Below are 12,914 nucleotides of genomic sequence, written 5' to 3'. Positions count from 1 at the left end.
ACCTTTGACAAATACGGACTGTGTGAACCTGGGCAAGTCACTTGGCCCCTCATTTAATCCCTCTAAGACTAGAAATTACAGAGAAGGCACAGACCTGCATCGCTAAAGGGAGTTTCCTGGTCAAGTTCCCCCTACATCAGTGAAATCATAGATGGGTCCCTTTTTCCATGAGCTATTCTAACCCCAGGGGATTTCTCTTGGCAACGCTAAAGGTAACTAGAGAAGAGAAAGTGGGCAAAAGTCCCAAAGAGGGCTCACCCACGGTTCTCCCCACTGAGCCAGCTCTTCCTCTCTGGCCACAAGATTTCAGGCCAGCCCGCTCAGTGATCGAGAGCAGGGCTTCTCAGACTTTTCCCCTCTCCAGCCCTTTTCGCCCGAGATGTTTTTTTTCATGTTTTCATTTTCATTTTTTAATACACATTTCTTTAGGAATCATGTTGGGAGAGAAAAATCAGAACAAAATGGGGAAATCACAAGAGAAAAAGAAAAAAAAGCGAACACAGTGTGCGTTCATTTGGCCTGAGAAGTTTTCATGTGATCCTCCCTGGGGATACAGGTATATAAGGGAGGTATTACTGATACTAAATCACAATTTCCCGATGCCCACATTCAGTTATGAGACCCCATATGGGGTGGGTCATGACCCACAGTTTAAGAAGCCGGGCTCTAGAGCACCCAACAGAATCGAAAAGCATGCCAGGTTTCCCACAGAAAGCATGTCCCTCCCCTGCCTTTGGTCACCCTAGGTGGCTGTGACCCTGGGCAAGCCGCTGCCCCCTGAGACTCTTGTATCTATAAAATGGGGATAAAAATACCAGTAGCATTTCGGAAACTCACAGGAGATGTAACATGACTTGCGACCACTAAAATGCTAAAGAAGCATCAGCTACTGCTAGCACACCAGGGGGCTTTGGCGTTGGACAGCCTTAATCAATCACCAAGAAGCACCCGAGATGGGCTATAAGGACCACAAAAAGGAGCCGGTCTTGGCTCTTGCGGAACTTTCATTCCATCACTTTCTGGGCCGACTTCCCCATCTGAAACGCGAAGGAGCTGGACTGGATTCCGAGATCTTTCCCTGCTCTAGAATTCCACGGTTCCCTGAGAAGGTCAATCCCAAGGTTCCAAGGAAGGGGGCAGGGTGCGGGTTCCTATAACACGGTCACAAAAGAGACGTGTCTTTGGCCTGCAAAGGTGAAGACGGGAGAGGGCAGGACCAACAATAGCTATAAGATCACCAGGTGGCCCAAGAGGGGACTGCTAATATTCCCGAGAGTGGGAAGTAAGAGATCTAGAGAACTCCATTCTGAAAGAAAAATCCGGGCTAAATAACTAAAGTAGCTTCCCCAAAATGTGGATAAATTCAGGGAGGATCGAGGTATCTGGGTGGATTGAGCAGGCCACGTACGGGGTCATATCTGGGTGCTCCTAGGAGAGCCAAAGCCACAGAGAGAAGCCAAGGCTGGAGAAGCCGGGAGCCTACAAGTGGGGAGCAGGGGAGGCAGTTTGAGGGGCTGAGAGAGGATCTCTCTCCCATCCCCTCCAATTACCTCTCGTAACATCCAACCATTCAATAACTATTTGTTCATTTCCTTGTTTGTTCATCTATCAATCTTTGTCTATCTATTTAATCTGTCTAGTCTTTGTCTATTTATCCGCCCATCCAATCATCCGTTCATTTATCTATCTAATCTTTTTCTGTCTATACATCCACCCATCCATCCATCTACCTATCTGTCTTGGATATCCACCCATGCATCCATCCATCCATCTACCTGTTTATCTATCTAGATATGCATCCATCCATCCATCCATCCTCCATCCATCCATTTATCTATCCATCCATCTATCTAATCTCTCTGTGTGTGTTTCTATCTAGCTATCCATCCATCCATCCATCCATTTATCTATCTATCCATCCATCCATCTGTCTGTGTCTGTCTATTTATCTTCATTTATTAAATTATTAAACCAAGTCCACAGCCTTACACTGGGCACTGGGGGAGAGCCAATGTTTAGAGAAGATGTGGACCCTGCCTTCATAGATTTTACAATCCAGTGGGAGCATAAAATAAAGCTAGCCCACCCACAACAGGCAACACGATACAGTGGAAAGGACGCCGGCCCTGAAAGCAGAAGAGCTCATCTCTGTTGTTTACTAGCTGTGTAACTTTAGGCAAGTCGCATGATCTCGGGGCCTCAGCTACTTTCTCCATAAAACGAGAGGCCAGGATTCCACGGTTCTTTTCAGTGTATTGTCTGATGAGGTCTAAGAAAAGTGCTCAGGGGGAGGGACCCGGGTCACACCTTACCGACAGGGGGAAATTAGGAAAGGGTCATAGCATTAGAGTCGTAAGAGACCTTGGAGGCCAGCTAGTCCAGAGCCCTCATTTTAGGGGACAAAGAAGCTGAGACCCGGAGAGTTTAAAGTGCTCGGCCAAGCCCGCGTGGGTAGAGAGCAGCAGAGACTCTCTGTAGAAGGAGGCATTCGAGTTGGGTCCTAAAGGGTAGAGAGGAACTCGGCCTGCAAAGAGTGGCTGGAAAGACAGCCGGAGCAAGGGTCTCGAGGTGGGAGAGTACAGGGTGTGTTTGGCAGAAAAGAAAGTAGATTCTCCCCATGTGTAGAAAAATATTTCCAGTGGTGGCAAAGAATTGGAAATCGAGGGGGTGCCCATCCGCTGGGGACTGGCTGGACAAAGTGCGGTATGAAGGTAGTGGGATACTATTGTTCTGTAAGAAGTGACGAGCACGATGATTTCTGTAAAGCCTGGAAGGCCTACGTGAGCTGATGCTGCGGGAAGTGAGCAGACACTCCTGGGTCTGTATCCCAAAGAGGTAACAAAAAGGGGAAAAGATCCCTATGTACAAAAATGTTTGTGGCAGGAACTAGAAATCGAGGGGATGCCCTTCAACCGGGGAATGGCTGAACAAACGGCGGTATATTCATGGGATGGAATGCTGGTTTTCTATAAGAAATGATAAACAGGCTGCTTTCAGAAAAGCCTGGAGAGACTTCCACGAACCTATGCCGAGGGAAGCGGGCAGAACCAGAGCACCGGACACGGTAACAACAAGAATATGTGAGGATCAACTGGGATGGACGTGGCTCTTCTCCACAATGCTGTGATTCAAGACAATTCCAACAGACTTGGGATAGAAAATGGCATCCACATCCGGAGAGAGAGAGCTATGGAGACTGAATGGGGATCAAAGCCAAGGATTTTCACCTTTTTCTTTGTTTGTTTTCACTTTCTTGTGGTTTGTTTTTCCTCCTTTTGGTATTTTTCTTGCACAACACGACAAATATGGAAATACGTTTAAAAGGATTGCACATGTTTAACCTATGTTGGATTGCTCCATGGGAGGGGGGAGGTAAGGAAGGAAGGAAGGAAGGGAGAAAAATTTAGAACACAAAGTTTTACAAAAATGAATATTGAAGAATATCTTTACATATAGCTGGAAAAAGAAAATACTCTAATCTTGAATGCAATAACAGCGACAATGTATGATGATCACTTATGATACGCCTTAGCTCTTCTCAGTGATACAATGATCTAAGACAATTCCAAAAGACTCATGATGGAAAATGCTATCCCCATCCAGGGAAAGAACTGATGGAGTGGGAAAACAGATCGAAGAAGACTACTTTCACTTTTTTCTGTTTTTTTTTCTCGTGGTTTTTCCCTCTCGTGGTTTTTCCCTTCTGTTCTGATTCTTCTTTCACAACATGACTAATGTGGAAATATGTTTAATAGGGTTGTACATGTATAACCTAAAAAAAGAAAGTAGATCTTTCTGAAAGCATAGAGTGGGTGAGGGAATATAACATGAAGGAAGGCTGGAAAGTGTATGCGTAGTACCAGATTATAGAGAGAGCCTTGAATGCCAGGTAGGGATGGGCAAACTTTTACTAGGTAGGGAACAGGGAGCAAGTAGCGATTTTTGAGCAAAGAAGTGACTGACATGACCGGGTCTATCTACGGTAAAAAGATACTCTGGGGGTCGGAGGATGAAAAGAACAGAGGCGGGAAGATCTGTTGAATGGTTCAGGGAGACAGGCTCTATTAGGGAAGTGGAGAAGTGGGACTGGAGAGAAGGGGACGGATGAAAAAGATACTGCAAAGGCGCGATGGATAAGAATCGACGATTGGTCAGACAGAAGCAGTGAGGTAGGTCTGGGGAAGAATCAAAGAGGGCCCCAAGACTGTGAACCTGGAAGAGACCAAGTAAAGAGTTTTGGGTCCCTGCCTTCCTAGTCCACTTATTATGTGATATTGTGGATTTCAGTTATCTGGAACTGCTGACTCCTAGACTGCGCCCGCTTCTTGAACGCCAACATCCTGCCAGTGATGCCCTGAGGCTACGGAGCCGGGGGACACCACAATCCATGGAGAGCCACATTACTAGGTCACCCAAAGGGTGATGGTGAGACTCATCATGCAAGTGAGTGGCAGCATATTACCAGCCGTTACTTTCTCCCAAGAATCAGTGCAAAAGCCATCATTATCCAGTTGTGGGACAGGGAAAGAAGGCCCTTAAAAGAACTGAGTGGGGGCAGCTAGGTGGCACAGTGGATGGAGCACCAGCCCTGAAGTCAGGAGGACCTGAGTTCAAATCCAGCCTCAGACACTTAACACTTCCCAGCTGTGAGACCCCAGGCAAGTCACATAACCCCAACTGCCTCAAGGGAAGAAGAAGAAGAAGGAAGAAGAAGAAGGAAGAAGAAGAAAAAAGAAGAAGAAGAAGGAAGAAGAAGAAGAAGAAGGAAGAAGAAGAAGAAGGAAGAAGAAGAAGGAAGAAGAAGAAGGAAGAAGAAGAAGAAGGAAGAAGAAGAAGGAAGAAGAAGAAGAAGAAGAAGAAGGAAGAAGAAGGAAGAAGAAGGAAAAGGAAGAAGAAGGAAGAAGAAGAAGAAGGAAGAAGAAGAAGGAAGAAGAAGAAGAAGAAGAAGGAAGAAGGAAGAAGAAGGAAGAAGAAGAAGGAAGAAGAAGGAAGAAGAAGAAGAATGTTGGGTGTTAGGGAGTTTACCTATAGTCCATTTCTCAAAGACTTGGGCAAAAATCATAGTGATGAGTGATGATCTGTACCTTTGGAGAAAATACCCACAGATATAAGATAACAGATCGAAATATCCATATTCCCCATGTGTTTCCAGTTCCCCTCCCCTGACCCCATGGATTGTGAACTCCATCAGGGCAGGACCCCTTGGCTTATCAAAGCTGCATGTGAACCAAGGTCCGGCATAAGGTTTTGCACATAGTAGGCACGATAAATGCTCGTGAAATCAATTCAATACATGCCCTTGTGGACTCTCTCGTCTCTGACCTGCAAAGTCCTCATGTCTTGCCATAAAGACATCCCTCTTTCACTGGGGCCCACTCCAGCAAGTGTTCTCCGGTGAAGACAATACAGGTGATGGAGTGTTCTTTCTCCAGTCCCCTCCCTCCTGACCCTCACCATCATCCAAACCACAAACACCAACCACCACACGTGAGGTAAGCATTGTTTCCCTACCAGGGCCATCTAGCACGTTGTTACCTCTCGATCTGCTTCTACCATTGGTTTCTGACCCCTGGGGGGTGGGGTCCTGCTTTCCCCAAAAGAGTGGAACCCTGTACATGTTGGCACCCGATAAGATAGGGTCATCCCGTGGGCAGTCCCTTCCAGGTCAGCGGGACGACTGAGCAAGGCCATTGGGAAGTGGTCAAAAGCATTCTGGGAAAAGGGCAGGTTTTCCCCTAAGACCCCGGGCAGATGTTCCAGATCATGAATTCAGAAGATTAATTGCCCAGCCTCCTGTTCTCCCGTCCCCCAAACCCTGAGGTATCTGTTCTGGGAAGTTGAGTTGGGACCATAGGGGAAGCCCAAGTATCTCCTCCCCTCACAGACCAGTCCCAGAGTTCAGCACATTTCCAGGTTATCTTGAGGCTCTGGAGACTCGGTTTCTTATTCCCAGGGTGACCTCAAGTTCCGTCCTAGGCCATCCCTCTGGAGCAGACTGGATACCCAAGCTATCCCCAGACGGCTCGACTGGAAATTGTTTGAAATCACAGATAATAATACATCAAGTAATCATAGCCAACGTGTGTGTGGAGCGCTAAGGTTTGCAAGGCACTTTATACTGTTACTTCATTTGCTCCATACAACAACCCTGGGAGCTATCAGCATCCTAATCTTACAAATGAGGAAACCGAGGCAAATGGAAGTTAAATAACTTGCCTAGGATTCTACAGCTAATAAGTATAGGAGACTAGGGTTGAATTCGGGCCTTTCTGGCTCCACGTCCATAACACAATTGACTGAGCCAAGTCTACCCTTGGGGCCGCTCCAGGCCGAGACCATAGGAGCACGGAATGCCAAAGCTGTGAGGGATCTTTGAGATCACTGGGCTTAAGCCCTTCATTTTAGGGAGGAGAGAAGTGAGAGGCAGAGAGGGGAAGGTCTCGGGGTTCTGCCTCCCAGACCAACGCTCTTTTCCACTCAAGCAGCCCCTGGGCCTTCCGAGAGCTAAGCCCAGAGCCGAGCGGAGCGAGACGTGGATGAAATGTCAGTTGCCTCCTAGCTCTGTTCAGTGGTTCCCAGGAGTAACTGATTCTTGGGAAAATAATGCAGGCCTGCGGAGAGTCTGGCTCATTTAATAATAACTTGATGACAATGATGAGAACGACAACAGAGGAGAAGATGAGAGGATGAAGACGGACGCCTTAATAAAAAGGATGAGGAAGAGGAAAGAGATGGAAGCTCTCGGGGTCCCACTTCTCCCTAGACAACCACTCCGCTGTTCAATAAGCCATTAGATATTCCTTCCACTCATCTCCTGTCTCCCTCTCCCCTCCAAAGACAGAGGCGATATTAACAGCTCCCACTTTGAGTACTTTACCCTTTACAGAGCACTTTCTTCCCAGCAACCCTCTGAAGGGACGTGATTCGGGGCTGACCGTTCTTTTTACAGGTAAGGAAACTGAGGCTCATGAAGGGGAAGGCATTTTGCCCAGGACCACACGGATAGGAAATCTGAGGACCAAGATGGAAACCCACCCTACTTGATGTCAAAACCAAAGGTTCTCTGAGATATAAAAGCTTTGCGAGTATAATATGATCACAGTGATGATTGTCAAGGACAAATGGGTACGTAAAGGACCCCGGGGCTCTCCTGGATCGGAAAAGAAAGCACTGGATTTAAGCTCAGAAAACTGGGATTTGAACCCTCATTTAGCCAGTCATTTCTTGTGTGTCCTGGCCATCCCCTTTCAACTCGAGCTCTTTCAACCTCTGACCTTTCTTGTGGTCCTGGAGGAAACGTCCTTCTCCAGAGGAGTCAATGGATTGGGTCCTCTCAGGACCTGGCACTTGTTCTCAGAAGCCTCTCCTCCAAGGTATGGCAGAAGAGAGTTTAAGGATTAAGTTGCACAGATCCTTCAGTGTTACCCAGAATGCCCCGAGTGGATGAGGATGCCCTGGGGTTCCTGGTTCCCTTGTTGATAGGGGCAGAGGGTAGAGATGACAGTGACTGGGGTAGAGAGAAGGGAAGACGCCTCCGTTATATCCTAAAGTCGGGACGACGAATACGTATGAAGAACCCAGCCAGGCGTGCCGATCCCACAGAAGGGGGATAAAGAGGGGACTGGAGGGGGCAGCCCCGGGTCTGAACTTAGACCCATGTGCTGGGTCCCACAAGCTTACAACCTTGATCACGGAATGCAATCCCTGAGCAGGGCAACCATAAGATTAAGAGCCGGCAGAGCCCTCAGAGGTCATTTAGTCCAGCCCCAATCTTGTTTACAAAGTGGGAAACTAAGGCCTGGAGGGGAAGGGACTTCAGTTTAGAGCATGTCAAAACTGAAAGGGATCTCAGAGACTTGTTCATTTAGTCATTTTTCATGAGTTTCCCCCCCTCCCCCCGGAGGTTTTCTTGGTAAAACCCCAATGGAGGGATTTACCATTTTTTACTCTGGCTCATTTTACAAATGAGGAAACTGAGGTAAACTAGTTAAAGCTAGTAAATATCTGAGGCCAAATTTGAACTCAGGTCTTCTTAACTCCAGGCCCAGTGCACCATCTAGCTGCCCTTACCTCCAAGACCATCTTGTCTGATCTTATATGACAGAGAAGGAAATTGAGACCCAAGGAGCTTGTGACTTTGCCAAGGTCACATATTACCCAGCTTCTTAAAAACTGTGGGTTGTGAATCTATATGGGATCTCATAACTAAACATGGGGGGAGGTCACAAAATTACAATTTCTTCTCAGTAAACATTTTGATTTGTTTTTCTATTTTACAGACCTACGTCCCCGGGGTCACAAAAATTTCTCCGGCAAAAAAAGGTCGCCAGTGGAAAAAGTTCAAGAAGCCCTGGCCTAAAGGATCCTAGATCCCAGAATTATGAGGGACCCCGGAGGCCATGTAGTCCCACCCCTTCACTTGACAGAGAAAGAAACCGAGGCCGGGGGAGAAGTGACTTGCTTGAGCTCTCACAGCCGGTGAGGTACAAAGCCAGGGTTCAAATGGAAGGCCTCTGCCTCTAAGCCCAATGCTCTGGGAACCACATCACTCAACTCTGAAGAACATTCCCTTTTCTGTGCCAAAACCCCAGCCCCTCAGATCCCTGATTTACAGGAAGGGATTTCTTTCAGAAGGCATCTAGTCTCAACCCCTGATTTTATGGAGGAAGAAGTTGAGGAACAGAAACTTTTCCCGAGACGCGAACCGCCTGGAAAGAAGAAGCGACGGAAGCAGGAGCCTCTTAAGCGTCCCGGGATTCTGTCGTTGGCCGGGCCCCGCGGAGGGAGGAACCGCTCGCCCTCCCGGATAGCTACGTTAGCCCTCCTGGAATTTATCAAGACCTCTTAGGAAACTGTTTTTGGGTTTTAGCCTGGATTGTCTCCTGGAGGTGAAGCGTTCCCTAGATGGGTAAAGAGTTCCATAGATGTTATAATTGCCTATTCAGAAAAGTAGGCCGCTTTGGGTTTTAATTGGCATCCAAACTGGACTCCCCTCTCCAAGCACCTTGGGATTTTTTTTCAGACTATTGGTCCCGTCCCTTTTTGTCTTCATCTTTGCAAGCCTGAGAGGCTTCTCTTTGGGGTTTGGATCCCTGCCCCTTCTCCCCATGGCATCCTAATTGCCCTGCTCTGAGAAAGGGGAACGCTAGAACCGGGCAATGTCCCACGATGGTGGAGGGGGGGGCGCATCGAGGAGGTGGAAGGGGCAGCAGATAACAAAAAATAGTAAGATTTGAAAATAAAATCCAAGCCGATCCTAAAACAGCCAGGGAGGGGGAAGGCCATTTTCCTGCTTCTGTCCATCCCTGGAAGCCCGAGCCAGGTGTCAGAAGTGTCCCCCCTCCCTCCACTTTGATGTGTGTGTGTCGTGGGAGAAAGGGTAAACCGCTATAACAGGCCTTCTGTGTTTATCTGGGTGGGAATGGGCTTGCACTGTACCTTCCTCATCTTTCATCTGGGAGGGGGGGTTGGGGGGGAGATGAGGAGCCCAGCGAGAGGGATGGAAGGAGGAAGGAGTCTCTGAGAAATCTGTTCTTGCTCCCGGCTCAGGAGATTGAGCTGGAGCCTCTCCCAGCCTCAGTTTCCCCATTTGTAATAGAAGGGACCGAGTCTAACTGTTCTCTTAAGGAGCCTTCTCAAGCTTCAGACAGACCTTGTTCCTTGTCCCAGCAGGCAGCTCAGCCAGCCGGGGTGAGAGGCCCAGGGCTGGGCCCCTGCCTGCTCAGGGGTGGATGCTAATTGCTGGAGCAGCCGAGCAAACACAAGGCCTTCATGGGGGGAATGCCAGACATAGCTGCAAACAAGCCACTCCTTCAGCTCCCAGCAGGTCAGGGCGGCCTGGAAGCTGCAGCCTAGAGCAGGAAAAGTCTCCCCCGGCCTCCGAAGGGAGCCGGGAAGCCCTCCGGATTGAACTCCACCGGGCTTCTAGGACACTTTGGCCCTGGGGCACTTGCAGATTTAGGAAAGAGTTCTCACGGTCTCGGAGATAGAGCAGGGGGCTGGGTCTCTTTCTACTGTCTATGCAGCCAGCTTCCTGAGGGCAGGGCCCGAGTCTCCTCAGAACAGATGGGGGGGGGGGGAGAAAGAGGAGAGGGGAGAGCCTCTCTAAGGACAAAGTTTTTGTATCTCCTATTGTACCAGGGGAGGGCAGAGCTGGGTGCCTTCCAGGATCCCGGGAGGCTTCCTGAGGGCAGGGCCCCAGTCTCCCCAGAGCAGACAGGGGGGTTGGGGAGGGCTGTCTAAGGACAAAGTTTTTGTATTTGCCACTGCACTGGGGGAGGGCGGAGCTGGGGGCCTTCCAGGATCCTGGGAATCTTCTTGAGGGCAGGGCCTGTGTTCCTACAACAGATTCCTGGAGGCGGAGTCCCTCCCCTGGGATTCCCTGAGGACCAGGGCTAGTGATTCCCTCAAATCCAGGGAGGGCTTGTCTCCTCCCTCAGCCTCCCCCCCCCCCCAGCTGCCCTCTCTGTTTCCTCACTCAGCACTTGGGGGGCGGCCCCAGCAGGCCTCCCTAGCCATTGATGTCTGAGATCAGAACGCTTGGGGCCAGGGGCAAGGGAACAGGAGTTAGGAGGGAGTGCCTCCCTCTGGCTGGCTTCGAGTCTGTCTCTTTCTCTTCCCTCCCCCCCATTCCCCCCCCCATCTGAGGCCCTTACAGCCTGGAATCAAGGAGTCCAAGGTTAACTGTTCCTCCCCACTTTAAGAGCTAATTAAAATGATTAGCCACAGTGAACTGTCAAACATTAACCAGGAGAAGCCTCCGGACGAGACAGGCCTCTGTCTTGAGCGGAGGGATGAGGGCTAGACTTAGGGGGAGGGCGGGAAGTGGGCAGAGTGTTCAGTGGGGCATGGAAGGGGCACCCTGGAGGCGGCTGCCAGGTTGGACAGGCTGGTGGGAAAACTGGCCTGGGGACAGGAAGCGGGGCAGAGGCCAGACTCTCATATCCTGAGGCCATGGAGCCGGGGGTCTGGAAGCTCTGGCCTGAAGATCCAAGGGAGGTCCGGCCCTAGCAACTGTGGGGAGAGGAGGCGGAGAGGCTGCCAGTGCTCACCCAGCCCGGGCGGCCTATGCCCCTTCACCCCAACTCTCATTTTCTGTCTCTGTGAATGGAGGAGATGAAGGAGCCGGATTCTAGGGGGCCCTCCTGGGAAGAGCGTGTGCTCCTATCCCTTGGAAGTGCTGTTGTGTAAATAAAGAAGCCATCCGGCCATTGAGAACCCCACCAACTTATCTTAGCAAAAGTTCCCTGTCCCTCCCCCACAAGTTCAGGTCTACTGGCCCAACCCCCCCCCCCACTCGGGTCAGCTCCCCACCCAGCCCAGGACTGCGGGTTAAGGACTAAGTTAAGGGGCCCCCCAAGTTAAGGACCACTACCAGCAAGTCAGACCTCTCACCCCGCTCGGAACTGTTTCCCCATTTTACACCTGCCCCCCTTCATTCTCCCCCGCCCCTCCTGCCCCCCCTCCCCCCGCAGCTCAGGCCCACCCCACATTTCAGGCCTGCTGCCCCCCCAGATTAGGCCCACCGCCTATTTCAGGCCGGCTCCTCCCCCAGTTCAGGCCTGTTCTCCCCAACATTAGGTTCACCCCACATTTCGGGCCTGCCCCCCGCCCCCGCCCCAGGCCTGCTGCCCCAGCAATCACTTAGCCATTCAATGCAAGTCAGTGGACTCGGGTTTTGGGAGCACTAGGTCCGCCGCACTGGCACTTGGGGTGGGGGCGGGGAGAAATGCCCACGGTCCCTGGGGCAGCTCCGGGGAAGGGCTTTCACCGAGGGCGGGGGAGAGGCCCCCGCAGCCGAGGCGAGGCGGTACCTGAGCTCCTGCCCGAGTCTCCTTCGGCGGCCACTTGTTGCCGGGACCCTGAGAAAGTCATTTACGGCGAGCGGAGCCCTCGGCTTCCCCGTCTACGGAACCGGGGGCTGGACCAGATGAGCCCGGGCCGGGCTTCCAGCCCTCCGGGAGAGTCCCCGGCCCCAGGCCCGCGAGGGGATGGAGCCGGAGCGCCCGGCTCGCCCCCAACGCAGGTGGGCTGGCCTGACTTCTACCCCGAAAACCCAGCTCTCGTGGCGGCGGCGGCGGCGGGCGGGGAAGCGGCAGGGCAGGGCAGGGCAGCGACGAGACGGGGCGGGCACGGTGCCCACCGGCAGCCGATGCCCACCTTCCCCTCCCCGACGGCCCGGCGGCTCCCTCCGGAGGGCTGGATTGTCCCCCTCCCCCCCCCGCCCAGCCTCTCTCCCCGCTCCCTCTTCCCCTCCCCGCCTCTCTCCTCCATGGGCGGCCCGGGACGTACCTCAGGCAGCTGGGGCTCCGGCCGCGGGACCATGGTCCGGCCCGGGATGGGCAGCGCGGGAGGAGGCTCGGCCGCGGGGGCTGCGGGGCAAGGCTGGGCTCGCCCCCCTCCCCCCGCCCTCCCGAGGCTCTGTCGAGAAAGGAGAACAGCAAGGAAAACTGGGGACAGCCCAAAAGGAGAACTACAACTCAGTGGTGTGCAGCTCAGCCTCCTCCCCCTCTGACTCACCTCCTGGCCCCGGCGGGCGGGCGGGTCGGGGTGAGGCTCAGCCTCCGGCTTTGCCTCTCCCACCGGCCCAGCTGCCACTGGCTACTCGGAGGGCAGTATGCAAATATCAGGTGAGCCGGGGGCGCCCCGCCTGGGAAAACGCGGGGGGAGGGGAAACCTCCGAGACGCCAAGGGACCGAGACCGGGAGAGAGCCACAGACCCACAGAGACGTGGAGGGAGGGAGGGAGGGAGGGAAGGAGGGAGGGAGGCGGCCACGGGGAGAGGGACGGACACGCGCCACGCGGAGCGAGGCGGGACGAGGGGACCGAGGCACAGAGACGCAGACAGAGAATCAGACACACACACAGAGACAGCGACGGCCAGAGATACGGGGAGGCAGAAAGAGGGAGAGACA

At 52.1% G+C, this 12,914-nt stretch overlaps 1 protein-coding gene across 1 annotated transcript in view; it reads right to left on the bottom strand.

Moving 5' to 3' along the window:
- The window catches only part of ELF4 (E74 like ETS transcription factor 4), a 60,163-nt gene extending 47,640 nt beyond the window's left edge, over positions 1-12,523 (bottom strand). The window contains exon 1 of the mRNA XM_051969213.1: positions 12,292-12,523. The gene's annotated coding sequence lies outside the window, so the exon portion shown is untranslated. The remainder of the gene's footprint in view (positions 1-12,291) is intronic.
- Between the last annotated feature and the right edge of the window lie 391 nt (positions 12,524-12,914).

Source organism: Antechinus flavipes, chromosome X (genome assembly GCF_016432865.1).
Source record: "Antechinus flavipes isolate AdamAnt ecotype Samford, QLD, Australia chromosome X, AdamAnt_v2, whole genome shotgun sequence".
NCBI classification, from domain to species: domain Eukaryota; kingdom Metazoa; phylum Chordata; class Mammalia; order Dasyuromorphia; family Dasyuridae; genus Antechinus; species Antechinus flavipes.
Note: the sequence above shows the minus strand (reverse complement) of the source record. Positions and strands in the feature narration are given on the sequence as shown.